The sequence below is a fragment of the Suncus etruscus genome, chromosome X (assembly GCF_024139225.1).
Source record: "Suncus etruscus isolate mSunEtr1 chromosome X, mSunEtr1.pri.cur, whole genome shotgun sequence".
Taxonomy (NCBI): Eukaryota; Metazoa; Chordata; class Mammalia; order Eulipotyphla; family Soricidae; genus Suncus; species Suncus etruscus.
Window position 1 is genome coordinate 114,729,500 of NC_064868.1, and position 18,301 is coordinate 114,747,800.

Below are 18,301 nucleotides of genomic sequence, written 5' to 3' on the forward strand. Positions count from 1 at the left end.
AAATTAAACTATTAACAATAGTAAGGTAAATCACTGTATGCAAATTGCTTTTGTCTTTTTGAGCCACACCCAGATGTACTCAAGACTTACTCCTAGCTCTATAATCAGGGATCACTTCTGACAGGTTCAGTGGACCAATGAGGTTCCAAAGATTGTAAACTGGGTCTGCAAATGGAAGGCATGCACCCTACCTGCTGTCCTATTAGTCTGGTGCACTGTTCAAAATTTTAAGAGGAAAAAAAAAACCCTCCACTTTATTTTATAAAATTGCTTCCTGATACTCAGCCAACTATTTAGCATACTTTTATGAGAAAAGAGATATGAATTTACTGAAAGTAGCATATTATATTTACTCAAATTTCTAGGAAAATGTATAGACACTTATCACATTTTAGGTTAAAATGTCTCATTATAAATGCACATCATTAAAACACGTGTGAAACATACACCAATTCCAATTTCATGCACTATTCCAAGTAACTTTTACAACAAGGAATCAAAGTGTACTCCTTGTCTTAGCATAGATAACATAAAATCAACTAAGTCCACATGAAATAATAATAGATTTAAAATTTTACCCTTAAAGCACTTATATTTACAAAGTTCTTACAAAGTTATAGCTGTGTTTTACAAATAAAAATTGTCAGCACCAATCCCACCATTAGTGTAAACCTCCCTCCTTCAACGTTCATATTTCTACACCATACCTCCTTCTCCTAGCCTGCCATCTTGATATGCATCTTTCTATGTTTGGGTGTTAAAATTTGGATTTCATGATATCAATGTTGCTAAATTCATGGTTTGGAGTTTTAACTATGTCTTTTAACACCAACACTGGACCTAAAATCATTTTACCCCTGCTTCCCCTGTTTCTCATCTCTCTTTCTCCTCAACTACTGTATATCTTTCATTCTCTCATTCAGCCCCCTCCCTTTCAACCACTGTATTGTCTCATGCAATGATTCTAAATATAACATATAGGTGACAAGGATGTATTCTTATTTTTCTGGCTTAATTCATTTAACATTATTTGTTCCATTCCCATCTATGTTGCAGCGAATTGCAAAATTACACATTCATCGCTGTATAGTATTCCATTGTGTATTTACACACACAAATGCACATAATGCTCAATGAATAATAATGTGCATGTGTCTTTTGGAATAAATGTTTTACTGTCCTGGGGATAAATACCTAAAAGTAGAATTGCTGGGTCTTATAGAAACTGGATTCAGAATTTACTGAGAATATTCTATACTATTTCCCATAGGGTTTGCACTAGAAAAGATTCCCATCAACAATGGCACATCCTGCCAACACAGATTATTACAGAATTTTTTATATTGCCATTCTCATTGATGTAAGATGATATCTCATTGTGGTCTTGCGTTTGGATTTCTATAATGTTAAGCTATGATGACCATTTTTTATCTCTGTTTGTGATCTGTTGCTTTCCCATGAAGAAATATTTGTTCGTTTCCTCACTCCATTTATGAAGTTTTTATATTTTTGGTTATTCTTTGTTAGTACATGTATATCAACCCTTTTATCTGATGTGCTGTGTGCCAATATTTTTTCACAATCAGTTAGCTGGCTCTTAGTTTTAGACCACCTTTCTTTAGTCATATGGAAACTTTTTAGTTTGAAGTTCAATTTATTTCATTTTGATTGTATAGATTTACCCTTTGGTACTTTATTGTTTACAACCAACTTGAGGTCTGAATCTTGGGGCATTCTGCCTATATTTTTTTCAGTATACTTTATACAGACAGGTTTTATTCAAGGTATTTGATCCACTTTGAATTGCCATTTTCGTAAGGTGTGAGATATGGATCCAGCCTAGATTTCTCACAAGGAATTATTCAATAGACTCAATAGCATTTGTTGAAAAAGATGTTTTTATCCTATTTCGTATTCCCAACTCCTTTGTCAAAAATGTGCTGAGTACATACATGGAAGTTTGTTCCTGGATATTCTTTTTCTTTGTGGTGGGTTCACACCCTGCAGCGCTCAGGGATTACTCCTGGATCTACACTCAAAAATTGCTCCTGGCAGGTTCTGGGAACCATATGGGATGCCAGGATTCGAACCACGTGCTAACTCTACCGCCCCTGTTCCTTTCATATTCTATTTTGACTTTGATATCAGCAAGACTGTCTATACTTCAATATCATGCTCTTTTGGTTACTATGGCTATGTAGTACAGCTTCAAGTTTGATAATGAAATTAGATCTCAGTTTTATTTTAATTTTTAAGTATGGTTTTTTTTTGAGGTCTTTTATGATTCACCATACAATTTGCAATTGACTATTTTAAGTTCTTGAAGAATATGCCCTAAATTTGGATAAGAATTGCATTCAGTTTATATAGTAGTATGGATAGAAAAGTCAATTCAACAATATTGATTCTTCGAATGCACATGCATGGAATATTTTTTCATTTCCTAAGATACTTCAATTTATTTATTATTTTGAAATTGCCATATTATGTCTCTCACCATTTTTGTTGTATTTGATCTTTTTGAACACTATTTTAAATGGCACAGGCCTTTTGATCTCTTTTGCCTCTGATTCATGTCATAAAGGAATTGAATCAATTTCTGTGCATTGACTTTTTAGCCAGCCACTTTGCTGTATTAGCTTATTATTCCTATGAGCTTTTTTGTGGACTTTTTATTGTCTCCAATGTATATTGTCATGTCACCTGCAAACAGAGATAATTTGACTATGTCTTTTACAATTTGGATTCCTATGATTTCTTTCCTGTATGATTGCTGTTGCTATAACTTCCAATATTATGTTAAATAAAACTGGAGACAATGAATATCTTTTGCTTTGTGTAAATCTCAGCGGATATGGTTTCAGGTTTTGTTTTTTTATTTTTGTTTGCTTCTTTTGTTTATTGCTTTTGGGGCCACATCCGGTGATGCTCAGGGTTACTCCTGGCTATGCAGTCAGAAATTGCTCCTGGTTTGGGGTACCATATGGGATGCCAGGGAATCAAACCTCAGTCAATCCTAGATTACAAGGCAAAATGCTCTACCACTTGCACCACCACTCTGCTCCCTGGTTTCAGTTTTTCACTGTTAAGAGTAATACTGGCTTCTGGAAGTACTAAGGGGTGGATGAGTCTTCCTGCCTTCACTTGGAGAAGACACCAGAGTTTTCAGCTCCCAAACCATCATACTTGAAGTTTTTATTGCTTAGACATCTCTGCAGAAATCAGTGGAAGGCTGAAAATTTGGCCCATTGGCCTGGCCACGATTATGGGGAATGGATAGAGCTGCCAACTAGGGCAGGGGTTTGGCCCACATTCCCAAAGCATGCCAGGGTTTTCAGCGGTTTGACCAATTTAGCCATGAATTTTCATGTACATCTTGAAGCGATACACACATCCAACAGCCATTTCCACATTAACTTATCTCCCTGCTTGACAGATCCTGGAAACCTCCAAATGTTTTAATACTGATAACTTAGTAGTAATATAAAAATATGATATTCAAGTACCACAGCTACAAAAAGTGTAGAGTAAACCAATAGCACTGGATATTCAATGAAGAACAGCTTAGTAAATCTCTGGAAATGAACTAATGACCCAACTGTGAGATATAACGATTTTCACAAATTTTCTATTACAGATTAAAAAAAATAACTCCATTACCATTTAGTTGTAACAAGCAATATAAAGTAAATTAGTTCATATCTGCCAAGAGGGTAGGTTTTTGTGTAGGTTGGGACTGGTGTAGGAAAATAGAATGCTAGAAGCCACTGTGTTATGAGCAATTTTGTAAACCATAGTTCTTAAATTAAGTAATTTTTTAAAGAATAATATTAGCTATGGGCTTGTATAGATAGCTTTTGCTATCTTGAGGGAGGTTCCTCCCACCCTTATTGTCTGTGCATTTTTATTATTAATGGTTGTTGGATCTTATCCAAAACTTTCTCTGTATCCATTGATATGATTGTATAATTTTTATCTTTCTAATTATTCATGTGGGCATGATGTTGATTTGCAAATACTGAACCACCCTTGCATCTTTATGATAAGGCCAAGTTTATTATTGCGTATAATTTTTTAGTCCACGGTTTTTGAATTGTTATTTATTTTTAATTAATTATTTAAACACAGTGGTGGAGCCAGTGAGGTGGCACTAGAAGTAAGGTGTCTGCCTTGCAAGCGCTAGCCAAGGAAGGACCACAGTTTGATCCCCCAAGTGTCCCATATAGTTCCCCCAAGCCAGAGACAATGTTCGAGCGCTTAGCCAAGAGGAACCCCTGAGCATCAAACGGGTGTGGTCCAAAAAATAAAAAAAAAACACAGTGGTTACAAGGTTTGTATTTACAGTTAAAAAGTTGTTCATGATGAGTTTAAGTTATACAACATAAACACCCTTCACAAGTACACATTTCCCACTACCAATGTTCCCACTTTTCTTCCAGTTCTTCTACCTGCCTGCCTCTGGGACAGATATTTCCCCCTTCTCTTTCATTTTTTTTGCTTTTAGACACTGGTTTTCAATATTGTTGCTGAAGAAGTATAATGCCTATCATTTATATCCTTTCAGTACCCAGTTCTTGTCCAATGTGATAAGTTCCAACTATAATTGCATAGTGGTCCATTCTTCTCTAATGGCACTCACCCACTATTTGTGACAAGCTTCCTACTATGGACTGGTACTTACAGCCCTCAACTCTATTATCTCTGGATACTATAACTGCAATATCTTATTTTTGTATCCCACAAATGAGTGTGATCATTCTGTCTATGCTTTTCCCTCTGATTCATTTGTTCAGCATAATACTTTCCATCTTCATTCATGTATTAGCCAAGTACATGACATAGTTTTACATAACAATTTTGTTGTATACCCTCTTTAGATGTACCACAGATTCTCTTTCCAATAATCTGTTCTCGGCACTTTGGTTGTTTATAGATTCTGGCTATTGTGAATAGTGCTTTAATAAGCACAGGACTACTACGGTTTTTCTACATTGTGTTTTTGTACTCTGAATCATCCTATGAGTAGTATTGCTAGATCTAATCGAAGCTCAGTTTCTAGTTTTTTAGAAATATCCATATTGTTTTCTAAAAAAGGCTGGCAAGTGGACATCAGCAATGAATGAAAATCCTTTTCTCCCCATATCCACTACAGCACTATTTGTTTTTGTTCTTTGTGACGTGTTCTAGTCTCTGGTGTGAGACGAAATCTTATTGTTGTTTTTATTTGAATCTCCCTAGAGATTAATGATGTACCTTTCAGCCATCTGTATAACTTCTTTTATAAAGATATATGTGTATGTTTATTTCTTTTCCCTATATTTTTGATAGGGTTGGGTTTTTTTTTTTTTGTTAAGCCCTGCCAGTGCCTTGTTCATCATAGATATTAACCCCTTAACATTGGTTAAATAGTTTCTCCCATTCCTTGGGGACTCTTTAATTGTAGCCACCATTTCCTTTGAGGTGTAGAAGTTTCTCAATTTATTTAACTCCATTTATTTATCTTTGCTCGCATTTCTTGGCCAGTGTTGTTTCACGTGTGATAATGTTTTTAGCTTAAATGTCATAAAGTGACATAAAGTGATGAGAGGGGCAATCTTTTCCTGCTCTTAGGAGAAAGATTTTTAGTTTTCAATATGTATATTTGCCATTGGCTTAGTGTTATTTTCTATACTAAAGAAAGTGTCTTCAACTTCCATCTTGTTGAGACTTTTTTTTATCATAAATGGGTGCTGGCTATTATCAAATATTTTCTCTGCAAATATTTCTATGATTATATTATTATTACATTTTATTTTATTGATATTATATAGTACATTGATTGACTTAATTATATTAAACAATCTTTGCATCTTTGTGATGTATTCTACTTGGTCATGATGTATGAATTTATTGATGAATTGTTGGATTCTATTTGCTTGTTGAGTATCTTTGCATCTGTGTTGTCTCTGTGTGTGAAAAGACCTATGTAAATCTACAATGCCGTCCTTCAAAGCGAGTATATTATTGTTGTTTTAGCCTGATATATGTATCAAGAGAAGAGATATGTGTTCTCTTCATTATATCAAAGAGGTGTTGATTTATCAAACTATTTCTGTGTTGTTATTGATATGTTTCTTCAAGTCTATTAGCAAATGTTTTATGTATTTGGTTGGTCCCTCATTGGGTGCACATATGTTTAGGTTTGTGATTGCTTCCTAATATATGTATCCTTTAATTATTTAGATACAACCATGCCTTATATATGTTATATATATTAAGCTTGAAATGTATGTTCTCTTCTATTAGTATGGCCACCTTTGCCTTTATAAGGGGGCTGTTTGCTTGAAGGAGTGTCCTTCAAACTTTGACTTTGAGTCTGTTTGCTCTATTTTTACAAATGTGTTCCTCACAGTCAAAAGAATGTTAGATTCATTTATTGACCCATATTTATACTTCGTGTCTCATAATTGATGCATTCTTACCATTAACTTTAAGAGAATTTATTTTCGTGGAATTTTGTGCCATCTTTTTATAGAAGTTTGGGGTACTGTGGGTCCATCTTTCCTCAAAATAGACATATTAGTTCTACTTTTATGGTTGGTTTTGGGTATGTAACTTTCCTGAGCTGTTGCTTATTCATGAAACTGTATTCCTTCAAACCTGATGAAAATCTGTGTGTTCATTTTATTGCATTTTTTCACTATATCCCTCATTGCCTTCAAGCCTGGAGGGTTGCTTGTGATAAATCTGCTATAAATCTTAAGTATGCTTCATTGCCCATTGTTCCATAGTTGATCTTGCTGCTTTCAGTATTCTATCTCTATCTATGGTTTTCATCATTGTCACTAGGATGTGCCTTGGGGTAATTTTCTTTGTCCTTCAGCTGGAACTCTTTCAGCACTCCAGGATGTGGGTGAATGCACACTTCAGCTCTCGGTACTACTCAGCAATGATGTCTTTGACTGTTGCATCTTCATAGGGGTTTTCTCTCTAGCTTTCTGTAACTCAATGATTCTTAGATTATTTCTGTTGAACTTATCACGCAGGTCTATTGCCTGTTTGCTTAATTTGAGGATTTTTAAAAAATTTTTTCTCTGTTCTTCATTAAAACTCTTTTCTAGCTTATTCTATTGTATACAGATGTTATGCTGCTCATCTTCTAGTTCACTGTTTCTGTCCTCAGCAGCAGTTATTCTTCTGGAGAGACTTTCATTTTACCTACAATGTTTTTTAGTCCTGATATTTCTGTTTGAAATTTTCTCATTTCTAGTCTCATATCATCTTGAGTCTTATTGGCTGTCAGTTCCATGGTTTCTTTGAGTTCTTTAAACATTGTCAACATTTCTTCTTTAAAGTCCATATCAGATAGGCTGACACTAGTTGAGTCTTTAGAGCTACCATCTTTGTGCAGTTAGTGTGGTGGTGTTCTGTGTTATATTCTCATTGTGACAACAGTATGATGCTTATTTTTATGTGTTGTTTCAGGGCTTATTGACTATAAGAAATGCAAAGCCTAACTCTTGTCATGTGCAGGAATTGACGTGCGTTAAAATGGGCCTTCCTGATTCCAAGGGGAACCTACTACTGCTGGTGTAGTCTTTTTGCTTCATAGCCACGTTTTGTCAGAGTGCAGGAAAAAACCTGCCATGGGCTACCCAATTAGGCATGTGGGGCAGCAGCATGGCACCTGGAGCAGTGTCTAAGCCTGTGTCCGATTCTTATAATGCACTGTTGGATTTAATTTGCTAAGATATTTTTGTGGATTTCTGCATTAATATTACTCATCGATTTTTTTTATTTCTCTTTTCTGAAGCATCTCAGTCAGCCTCAGGTATCCGTGCAATGTTAGATTCATAGAAGGTGCTAAAAAGAATTTCCATTTTTAAAAATATTTTTGAAGAATTTAAATATCAATGTCCTTAAATGTTCTCTCAAGATTTGATAAAACTCACCTGCAGACCCATCTGTGCCAGAAATTTTATTCTAAGGCAGAATCTTAATTGCTGTTTTAATTTTTTGGCCTATGATTGACCTGTTCCCACTTTTTTTTTTGTTTTTGGGCCACACAGGCGGTGCTCAGGGGTTACTCCTGGCTATCTGCTCAGAAATAGCTCCTGGCAGGCATGGGGGACCATATGGGATGCTGGAATTCGAACTAACCACCTTAGGTTCTGGATGGCCTGATTGCAAGGCAAACGCTGCTATTCTATCTCTCCGGCCCCTGTTCCCACTTTTTAATTCCTTTTTTATATAGACTTTTTAAAAACTACATCCAGAAATGCTCAGAGTTTACTCCTTACTCTGCTCATGCAATCACTCTTGGTGCAGTTCATGGAGATCATGCCTGGGTTAGGCATGAACAAGACAAATTGCCTTATCCAAGGATCAAATGCATTCTTTTATTAAAATCCACTTTTATTCATTAGCGGAATAAGTGGTAAGTATTCAAAAAGTTTACTACTGTGTGGTACTCAAAAAAAAAATGAAGATGAGTAAATACCTTAACAAGTCTAAATCAGATTGAAGAACTCGGAGTTGGCACATATTGGAATGAGATTAGATTTATTTAATAATAAATTCTGAAATTGAATTTGATCTCTACCATCCATATGACCTGCTAAGTCCCACAGTAACAATTTCTGATCACAGAGCCAGGAATAGTAGTTCTTAGTACTATTAGGTATGGATCAAAAGGCAAAAAATTCATGTTCAGCATAAAACCTTTAGCTTATTTCATTCTTATATTAGTCAAAACCTTGGAACAACTGATTTTTATTTAATAATTGAATAACAGAGGATGGCACTGAAATAAAACTAGAGAAATAAATAGAAATGATTATTGATAAATGAATCAACTTTGAATTCTAAGCCAATTTTGCTAAATATGATACTGATCTCAAATAATATAACCATCTCAATATATTTAGAAACAAGTCAATGAAATTCAGCATCCCTTTATGATTTAAAAAACATTCTTTAGCATATGTATGGAAATTGAATAAGACAAAATTTTTTTTGGATAATTCATGAAAAGCATTCATTTGCCTCTAAAACATGATTTTTAAAAGTAACTATTGGAAGGACTTGAATGCTGATTAGATCATTATTATTTCAATTCTCTTTTATTTATTTTGTATATGTAGAAAATATGTATTTTTGATAAGGAAAGAGAATTTGTGATACCAAGAGTGCCCAGGGTAACTTGTAGCAGTGCTTAGGGTTCTCAATGTAGTTTCAGAATCAAAGCCAGACAAAGATTGAGATTATGCAAGAAAACACCTTAACCACTGCTCTCACTTTTCTGCTCTCTCTATAAAAAAATAACTTAAAGATTTAGCTATATAACAATTAAAAGGATGGGACCGGAGAGATAGCACAGTGGTAGGGTGTTTTCCCTTGCATACAGCCAATGCAGGAAGGAATAGTAGTTTGAACCCCGGCATCCAATATAGTCCCCCGTGCCTGCCAGAAGTAAATGCTGAGTGCAGAGTCAGGAGTAACTCCTGAGCACCACATGGTGTGACCCCAAGAAAAATTACAAGGAAGTCTATTTGGATTTATCTTAGCTAATTCAAAACATTTTCAGTGTGGGTTAAAATATTCTATACTATAGCAGTCAGTTTGGTTTAGGATGAACTGCTAGAATGTGCAACACAGGAAAGAATATAAGATAGAAATAAAAGATAGAAATAAAAGAATAAAGATAGAAATAGCAGAGTTCAAAACACTGTTAACTATATTGAGAAGACTTATAGAGAATTTTATATGGCACAAAGAAAGATCTGTATCTTAACATAACTTTTTACAAGAATTCTTTTCATTTTATCTTCTTAGTCATGTGAGATTGCCTATGCATATTTGTGCTTTAGTTATATCAAATGGTCTGATGTTTTAGTTCTAATTTTTCTGTTTCACATATTACATAGTAAGTAACAACTATATATATAAAGTATGTATATATCACACATAGAGAATATATATAGAGAGAATAAAGATGAAATAATATTTAAGAACTGTTGATTCAGGGGACAAAGAGATAGTACAGCCGTAGGGCATTTGCCTTGCATGCAGGCAACCAAGGATGGACGGTGGTTCGAATCCTGGCATCCAATACGGTCCTTTGTGACTGCCAGGAGCGATTAATGAACAGAGTCAGGAGAAATCCCTGAGCACCCCCAGATGTGATCCAAAAACAAAAAATAACAACAAGAAAAGAACTGTTGATTTGTGTAGAAACTTGGAGTGCAACAATATTTTCTAAAAGGGGATTTGTCCCAGATCACAGATGTAGAACCAATATAGTTCCCTCCAACTACACAGAAACCAAACCTCCCCTGGGAAATTCCTAAACCACTCTGGCACCAATTTGCACCAGTTTTGAAATGACATCCAGACAATGAGGAAATGACAAGAACTTGATCTAAGAGCAGGTTGTCCTATCTAATCCCCTAATGGTAAGATAAAATCAGAAGACTTGTTGTCCTTTGATCTGTGCAAAAACTATGAGCACTAAATACAGAAGACTGGCTTTAGCAACTGTGACTGGGCAGAACTTATTCTGGTACCAATGAGAAAGACCCTACCCTAGGCCTTAGCCTAGGACTTGTACAAAAATCAAGATCTCTAATTCCAGAGGTCCAACTTTGACAACTGAGACTGAGCAGAATTGCTGGAACCATAATGAAGACTCTATTCTAGGCTTTGGCCTAAAATTTGAGCAAAAAAACAAGACCACTTATTACAGAATACTGATTACAACAACGATAGAACAGAAATACTCCATCCTAGACTTTGTCCTATGACCTGTGCAAATGCTAGATCTCTAGCTACAGAGACCTGATTTTATCATCCACAACTGAACGGAAAGTTTCCTGGCACCATAAAAAGACCTTGTGGTGTGTTAATGAGCATGTATGGAGCTAGTAGTTGTTCCCACACCAGTACCTCAAGGACAGGAAACCCCTGAATCTCTTAGGCTAAGGGAATTCCCTTTTTTGTTTCCCCAAGACTTATGGTGCCTATGCCAAAAAAAGGAAGTACAAAACTTTGCCACTCTTGTTTTTTCTTTTTCTTTATTTTTCTTTTTCTTATTTTTTCTTTTTTCTTTTTCTTATTTTTTCTTTCTTTGCTTTCTTTTTCAGTTTTGTGGTTATTATTTGGTAATATTTTTGCTGCTGGGTGCTTTACATTTTTTAATAGTTTCTGTTTTATTGTTGTTGTTTTTACTGTTTTTTGTTGTTTTTTTGTTTTTATTTTTGTCTTCTTCCAGCAGAACCACTCAACTTGAATCATCTTGTTCTGCCTCATGAATTGAGGGGGAAAATAAAAATGAATGGTACCAGGACCAAACAGCTGTATAAACATTGAGTGGAAATAAAAAAAAATGACCAGACTTAAAAACAAAACACAAAGTCAACAACAACAGAATTGATACCCTATCTACAGCAAGCTATACACAGAGGGGAACAGTTATACTAGCACTCCAGTGGGCAAAGAAGGGAGATATGAGACACATGCTGGGAAAATGGGGTGAAGAGAGAACAAGCCTAGTGGTGGGAATGGCCCTGATTCATTGTCACTATGTACCTTAAACATTACTGTGAAAGATATGTTATTCACTTTTGATTACAATAAAAATTATTAGAAAATAAAAAGAATAAAAGGGTGTTTGTCGTTGTTTTCAAATTCATGACATTTAAAACTATTTAACATTTACTTGATTATCACTTTTACAAAAATATTTTGAAACTGAATTATTATCTGAAACATGATAATAGGACTGAAATTTGAAAATAGGGCTGGCAAGATAGTGTGCATTGCATGCTTTCAAGCATAATTTGACCCGAAGTACTTCACATGGTCTCCTGGGTACTACCAGGAGTGGTTCTCTGAGCAGAAAACAAGGTATAAACTCTGAGCAGTGTAGGATGCAGCCCAAATCCACATCCACAAAAAGGAGGTAAACAATATATTCTGAGTTCTATACTAGGTTATTCACAGGAAATTCACAATAAGAATATTCAATAAATCATGTATTACCAAAACGATTTTGTAATGTCTAGATCTAAATTTCTTAACTATCACAAAACATACATACATACATACATACATACATACATACACACACATATATATATATAATTTTATTGGTTAGCTCTGGTTATTAAAATAACCTAGATAAATTTTTTTTTATTTTTTATTTTATTTTATTTTATTTTATTTTGGTTTTTGGGTCACACCCGGCAGTGCTCAGGGGTTACTCCTGGCTGTGTGCTCAGAAATAGCTCCTGGCAGGCACGGGGGACCTTATGGGACACCGGGATTCGAACCAACCACCTTTGGTCCTGGATCGGCCGCTTGCAAGGCAAACACCGCTGTGCTATCTCTCCGGGCCCCTAGATAAATTTTTTAACATAACTTTTATTTTGATCGTAGTGGTTTACATATTGTTGACAATAATATTACAGGTTCACATTTACATAAAATCAGGGGGGTTCCCATCACCGATTTGCCCTCCCTACACCTCTGTATTCGTCCTACCTCCCATATCCTCCTCCCTCACCCCTGGGGCTGCGAGAAATTGTGGTCCCCTATGTACCTAGCTTACTACTTAGTAGTCTTGATCTTGGTGCCTTCCTCATTTCCCCCTCTAACTGGGAGGAAGGACTACATAGTTCAAGTTATGTGGTTTTATTTGAAGAAGAGAAAAGTAATAAACTGGGGTAAAAGTCTAATATGCCGAAAATGGGGGGAATCCTTCTAGAGGCTCTCATCATCAGTTTGAGAGATGAAGGAGAAAAAGAAGGTGAAACACCCCAAGAGTACAAAAAGAAGAGTCAAATAACCAGTGAGCACTCCAGTGATAACAATAGGCACCACAAAAAAAAAAAAACATGGTCTTGAGTTAAAAAACATAGCAGAGCACCTAAAGAAAGAAAAGAAAAGAAGAAAGAAAAACAATATAAATATAAATGGGGACAACAACTTCAATAACCACACCAAAACAAAGAAATCGACAAAAAGTAGATAGGTAAATAAAAATAAAAATAATAATAATAAATGAAGAAAAAATAATATTTAAAAGATAAATTTTATAACTAATAGTTTGTTTTTAAGGGTAGTATTTCATTTATAGAAAAGTTTATATGCTTTTTTATATATTTCCATACACTATTGAGAGACACTTTTCATTTGTTTGCTTAAAGAAAGTTAATTTCTCATAGGATACCAAGTATTTTTCTCCTGAGAAATACTTTAGGCCAAATAAGTTTGGGAAACTCTGATTGATAATCTTTAATAGGATTTATTTTGCTTAGCATGAACCCCTCGTTTCAGCCAATCTTTAGTAAAAGGAAAATATAACATTTTCCAACTAAGTAATATTTCATTTTGTATATACGTCACATATTTATCTCCTCACTTACTGTGAGTAATGATGTCTCCAATTTTTGGCCTTTGTAAATAGCACAGCAATGAAATCGATAATTTATGCAATGAGCATAGATAACTTAAATTTTTGTTTTGTGTTGTTTTCAATTAGATATTTAGGAGTAGAATTGTTAGATCCAATGGTGGATCAGTTTTTAATATTTGGAGAAATATTGTATAATTTAAATATTTTTATTAATTTAAATATTATTAAATAATTTTCTTCATAGGGCTAGACTGAATTAAATTTCTTCAAATATTGAATAGTTTCTTCCAAGAAACAAGCTTATGCTTCTTTATTTCCTGGGATTCTATTAAAGATAAGCCATTCTCATATGTGTGAGAAAATTCATTGTTTTCTGACTTATATTTCCCTGAAAATCAACAATGCTGAGTATTTTCATCTGTGTCTGTTTTTCATCTGCATTATATTCCTTGTTAAAGTTTCTATTCATCTCACCATTTTTATGGGCTTGTTTGCTGCTACTTGCACCAATACTATATTGAATAGAAATAAAATAGATATCCTTACCTTGTGTCTGATTTCAAGGGTGAAAGCTTTTAGTTTTTCACCATGGAGAATGATATTCACTGTGAGTCTGTTCTATAGGGAATTTACTATATAGTATATATATTCATTTTATCCTATTTTAAGGGTTTTTTTTATTGTGAATGAATGTTGTACCTTGTCAAAATCGTGGGTAATAACTAATATAATCAATTCACATTTTCCATTTTGTTGATAGTGTGGATTTTATTAATTAATTCGAATGTATTGAAATGTTGCATCTCTAGAGTAAAACCCAGTTTATCATGATAAATGATTATTTTTTATTATTTGATTGGATTAGATAAGAATTTGACAAAGATCTTTAAATCATTGTTCATCAGTCTATATTAATTTATAATTTTATTTTAGTAGTATATTTAGTAGTATATTTGATATTATATTAATGATAGAACTAGAAAGTCTCTGTTTAACATTTTGGAAGTACTTAAGAATTACTGCCATGAAGTATTCTTTGAAATGTTATTAGAAATAATCAGTGAACCCATGTGCACCAGACATGTTGTCCTTGAGTAAATTAAAAATTATGGTTTCAAATTATTTTCTCATTATTGTTCTCTTTAGGTTTTATGCTTCCTTTTGATTCAAATTGGAGATGGTATGATTCCAAGAATTCATCGATTTCTCTGAGATTCTGAAGTTTGGTGACAGAGTTTTCATTGTAACAATTTCTTATCTTTTGTCTTTCTATTTTATTTAAAGAAAATGCATCACATAGTTGGCATAGTTGAACATAATACATTTGTTTCCACATAAGTGGAAGAAAAGTTATTGAAAAATGGAAGAAAAAGAAATATAATGAAAGAGAACTATAATGTAGTAAGCTAATTTGTGAAAATTATTGTCTTGCCAGTGAAGTCATTAATACAATGACAGAAAATTTGGTAAGCTCTTGTTATATGTCCAGCCTGTTAAGTTGGGGTGCTCCTTTAGGGATGACAGAATCAAACAAATGTTGTCCAGAAATTCAAAGCTACAAAACTATGAATTTTAGGACATATACTCTGCTGAGGGCATCCTGGAGGAAGGCCCAATTCCAACATGGCAACTGCATTTGTGGCTATGGTTACAGGTGACAGACTTTTCTGGAAGAAGGAAGATATGGGGGAGGGTGTCCCCACTTGCTTCAAAAATATCCGTAGTGATATCAGCCCAACAACTGTTGTACCTGAAGCTTGGTCTGATAGGAGTCCTAGCAGAGAATCTTAGAGGATCAGTGGTAAGGCAGGCCATTGGGGAAAGAGTAATTCTAGGTGAAAGAGTAGCAAGTGCCACTTCATATGGGTGGGGGCTTGGCCTACCATCTCCACTTGAGATGACAAGCTTTGTTCTGCATGGAGTGGTGTAACCATATTGTTTCACAGCTCAATTTACTTCTCGTCAAGGAAAGAGTGAGTCTATGGAGGTAACCCAGTTCAAACATGGAGACTTAATTTGTGCCATTTTATTTTTTGTATCTCTAAGGTGCTAGCATTCCTATAGTGTCTCACTTTCCATCTACTTTCCTATTTGTTTGAGCTATCTAACTTTTTTTTAAATTTTTTTATGAGACTATCTAAGGGTCTGTAAATTATGTGTATTCTTTAAGCAACAACATAAAACAACAGTTCTGGGTTTCACTGACCCTTGCATTCTTTCCTTGTTTATAATATAATTGATTTCTGCTCTATTTTTTTTAATCTCTCTACTTCTACTTACTTTAGTATTATTTTTGTTCTTTTTTTGGGGGGGGGCATTTGGGTCACACCCAGCTATTCTCAGGAATTACTTCTGGCTCTCCAGTAAGAAATCACTCTTGACAGGATCAGGTTACCATATAGGATGCCAGGGATTGAACCCTGGTTCTCCTAGTGCAAGACAAAAACACTACCTGCTAAATTATGGCTCTGGTCAAGAATCTATTTGTCCTTAATGTAGTTTCTCAAACTGTGCATCTAGGTTATTGATATGAACTTTCTTTTTTCCTGATATAAGCTGCATCACTATAAACTCTCCCCTTACTACTGCTGTTAAAGTGTAGCTATATTTTTTGATATTTTGTTTTATATACTCAGGTGTTTCAAGGAGTCATTTTATTTATTTTTATTTTCTTGTATATCAAATTGCTATTTAACAGAATGCCATTCAGTTTCCTTATTTTGAGTTATCCAAACTTTTTTATATGATTTATTTGTGTCATTAATGCTTTGTAGTCTGAAATGTTACCTAATATGATTTTATTTTGTGATTGTTAGTGACAAATTTTGTCCCAACATGTGATGTATCTTACATAATGTTACTATTATCCAATTGCATACCAATATTTTTTCATTGAATTCTCCTTGATGTTATGGGATAAACTGTAACTTCATTATTTGATATCTAATTTGGTTTGCTTTCTAATATTAGATTTTATATGTTTTCTTAATATTTTGGTCATAAGAAAAATACTACGTATGTACTTACATAAAGATTTTATCCTAACCTGTGCCTTATATTTCTATATATTTAAAGTGTCTTTAACAAAGTTTCTGATTTCATTGAAGTCTGATTATAATTGTTTTCATAATGTATAACTTCAATGCTATATGTAGAATTATCAAGCCCTAGGCACAATTAAAATATTGAGTGTTAATTCATAGAATCATCAGTTATGCAACACAATTTAATATCTGTATGTTACATAATAATAACTATGTTCTAAAAATAATTTTGTTTTGCTTCTTAGTGGTACTATACAGACCCAAGATTGAAATCTATACAGGCAATACCCAATTAGTAGCAAATTTAAGGGTACTTGTACTCTTGTAGTTTTTATTAGCATCTAAGACTAGGATGGTAGACATAATCACCTTCAGTTAATGCAGTTTTAAAGAATAAAAAAATCGGGGCCGGAGAGATAGCATGGAGGTAAGGTGTTTGCCTTTCATGTAGGAGGTCATCGGTTCGAATCCCGGTGTCCCATATGGTCCCCCGTGCCTGCCAGGAGCAAATCTGAGCCTGGAGTCAGGAATAACCCCTGAGCACTACCGGGTGTGACCCAAAAACCACAAAAAAAAAGAATAAAAAATCTTAATGATAAAGACTTTTATAAAACTATTGATGAAAACTCCCTTTAGTCCATTGCTGTACAAGTTATGTATCCCAGAAATATAAATTAACAACTTCAAAGTCTTGACAAAATGTCAATGCAATATTTTCCCCTAAGATAGCTAAAAATTCCACTTATCTATTTAAGCCAACCACTAAATCTCTTAAAAGTAATTTGTGTCATGCTTTAAATTTTGCAAACACTTTGCACTTCGTACGTTTGTCTTTTATAGTAAAAAATACAAAGTGCATGAGTCACTAGTCCCATACTACCTCCATAATTACCAAATATCTTGATTGGCTATTTGGTGAATAACTATCTTTCTCCAGAATATTTGATATTTCAAAAACTTACATGAACTAAGATTTTTCTACAATAATTATAATGAATAGATAAGATTTATATTAACAAATTTTCAAAATTGAAACTCTATACTACTTTGTAGAAGGATGTATCATTCTGTCTTCAAGAACTATCATATATATTATATATATTTTTATTTAATTTTAATTTTTAATTTTTCTTTAATTATTTAATTTAATTTAAATAAATTGATTTAAATAACTATTTTAATATTTTATTTATTTTATTTAATAATTTTATTTAATTATTCAAATAATAAATCCATTATTTATTTAATAGGTTGTTTATTAAATAATGAATTTATTATTTATTTTTATTTAATTATTTGAAAATAATTTTATTTAATTATTTAAAAATCAGTGTTTGTTTTAGTATTACCTTGCAATACAATGAGGTTTCAGGTGTGCAAATTTACACTTCTGTATATTTAGAAGCCTCATTGCACACTATTGCTTTGATCATATAATTCTTATATTTTCTTTGTTGAAATCAGACAGAATCACAGGAAAAATGTGTATTTCAACCAAGGGGTGTCGAGCAGCATCTTGGATCTTACTGAGCCAGCCAAGCTTCTCTTTTCTGCTATTTTTAATGACATTTTCTTTAGCTAGAGTTTAGCATAAATCACCAGAGTCAGGGTTGATATGTAATTAAGGGTATTTGTGATAATTACTCAGGAAAGGTGAAAGGAAAAAGCAAAGTGATTTTATGGATGACAATAGTTATGGTGTATTATATTGATTGACTTGAACATGTTAAATCATTCTTGAATCTCTGGATTGTATACTACTTGGTCATTGTATATAACACTCTTGATGAGCTACTGGATTCTATTTGCTTTTGTTGCATTGAGGATATTTACACCTGTGTTCATCAAATTTACTGATTCTAAT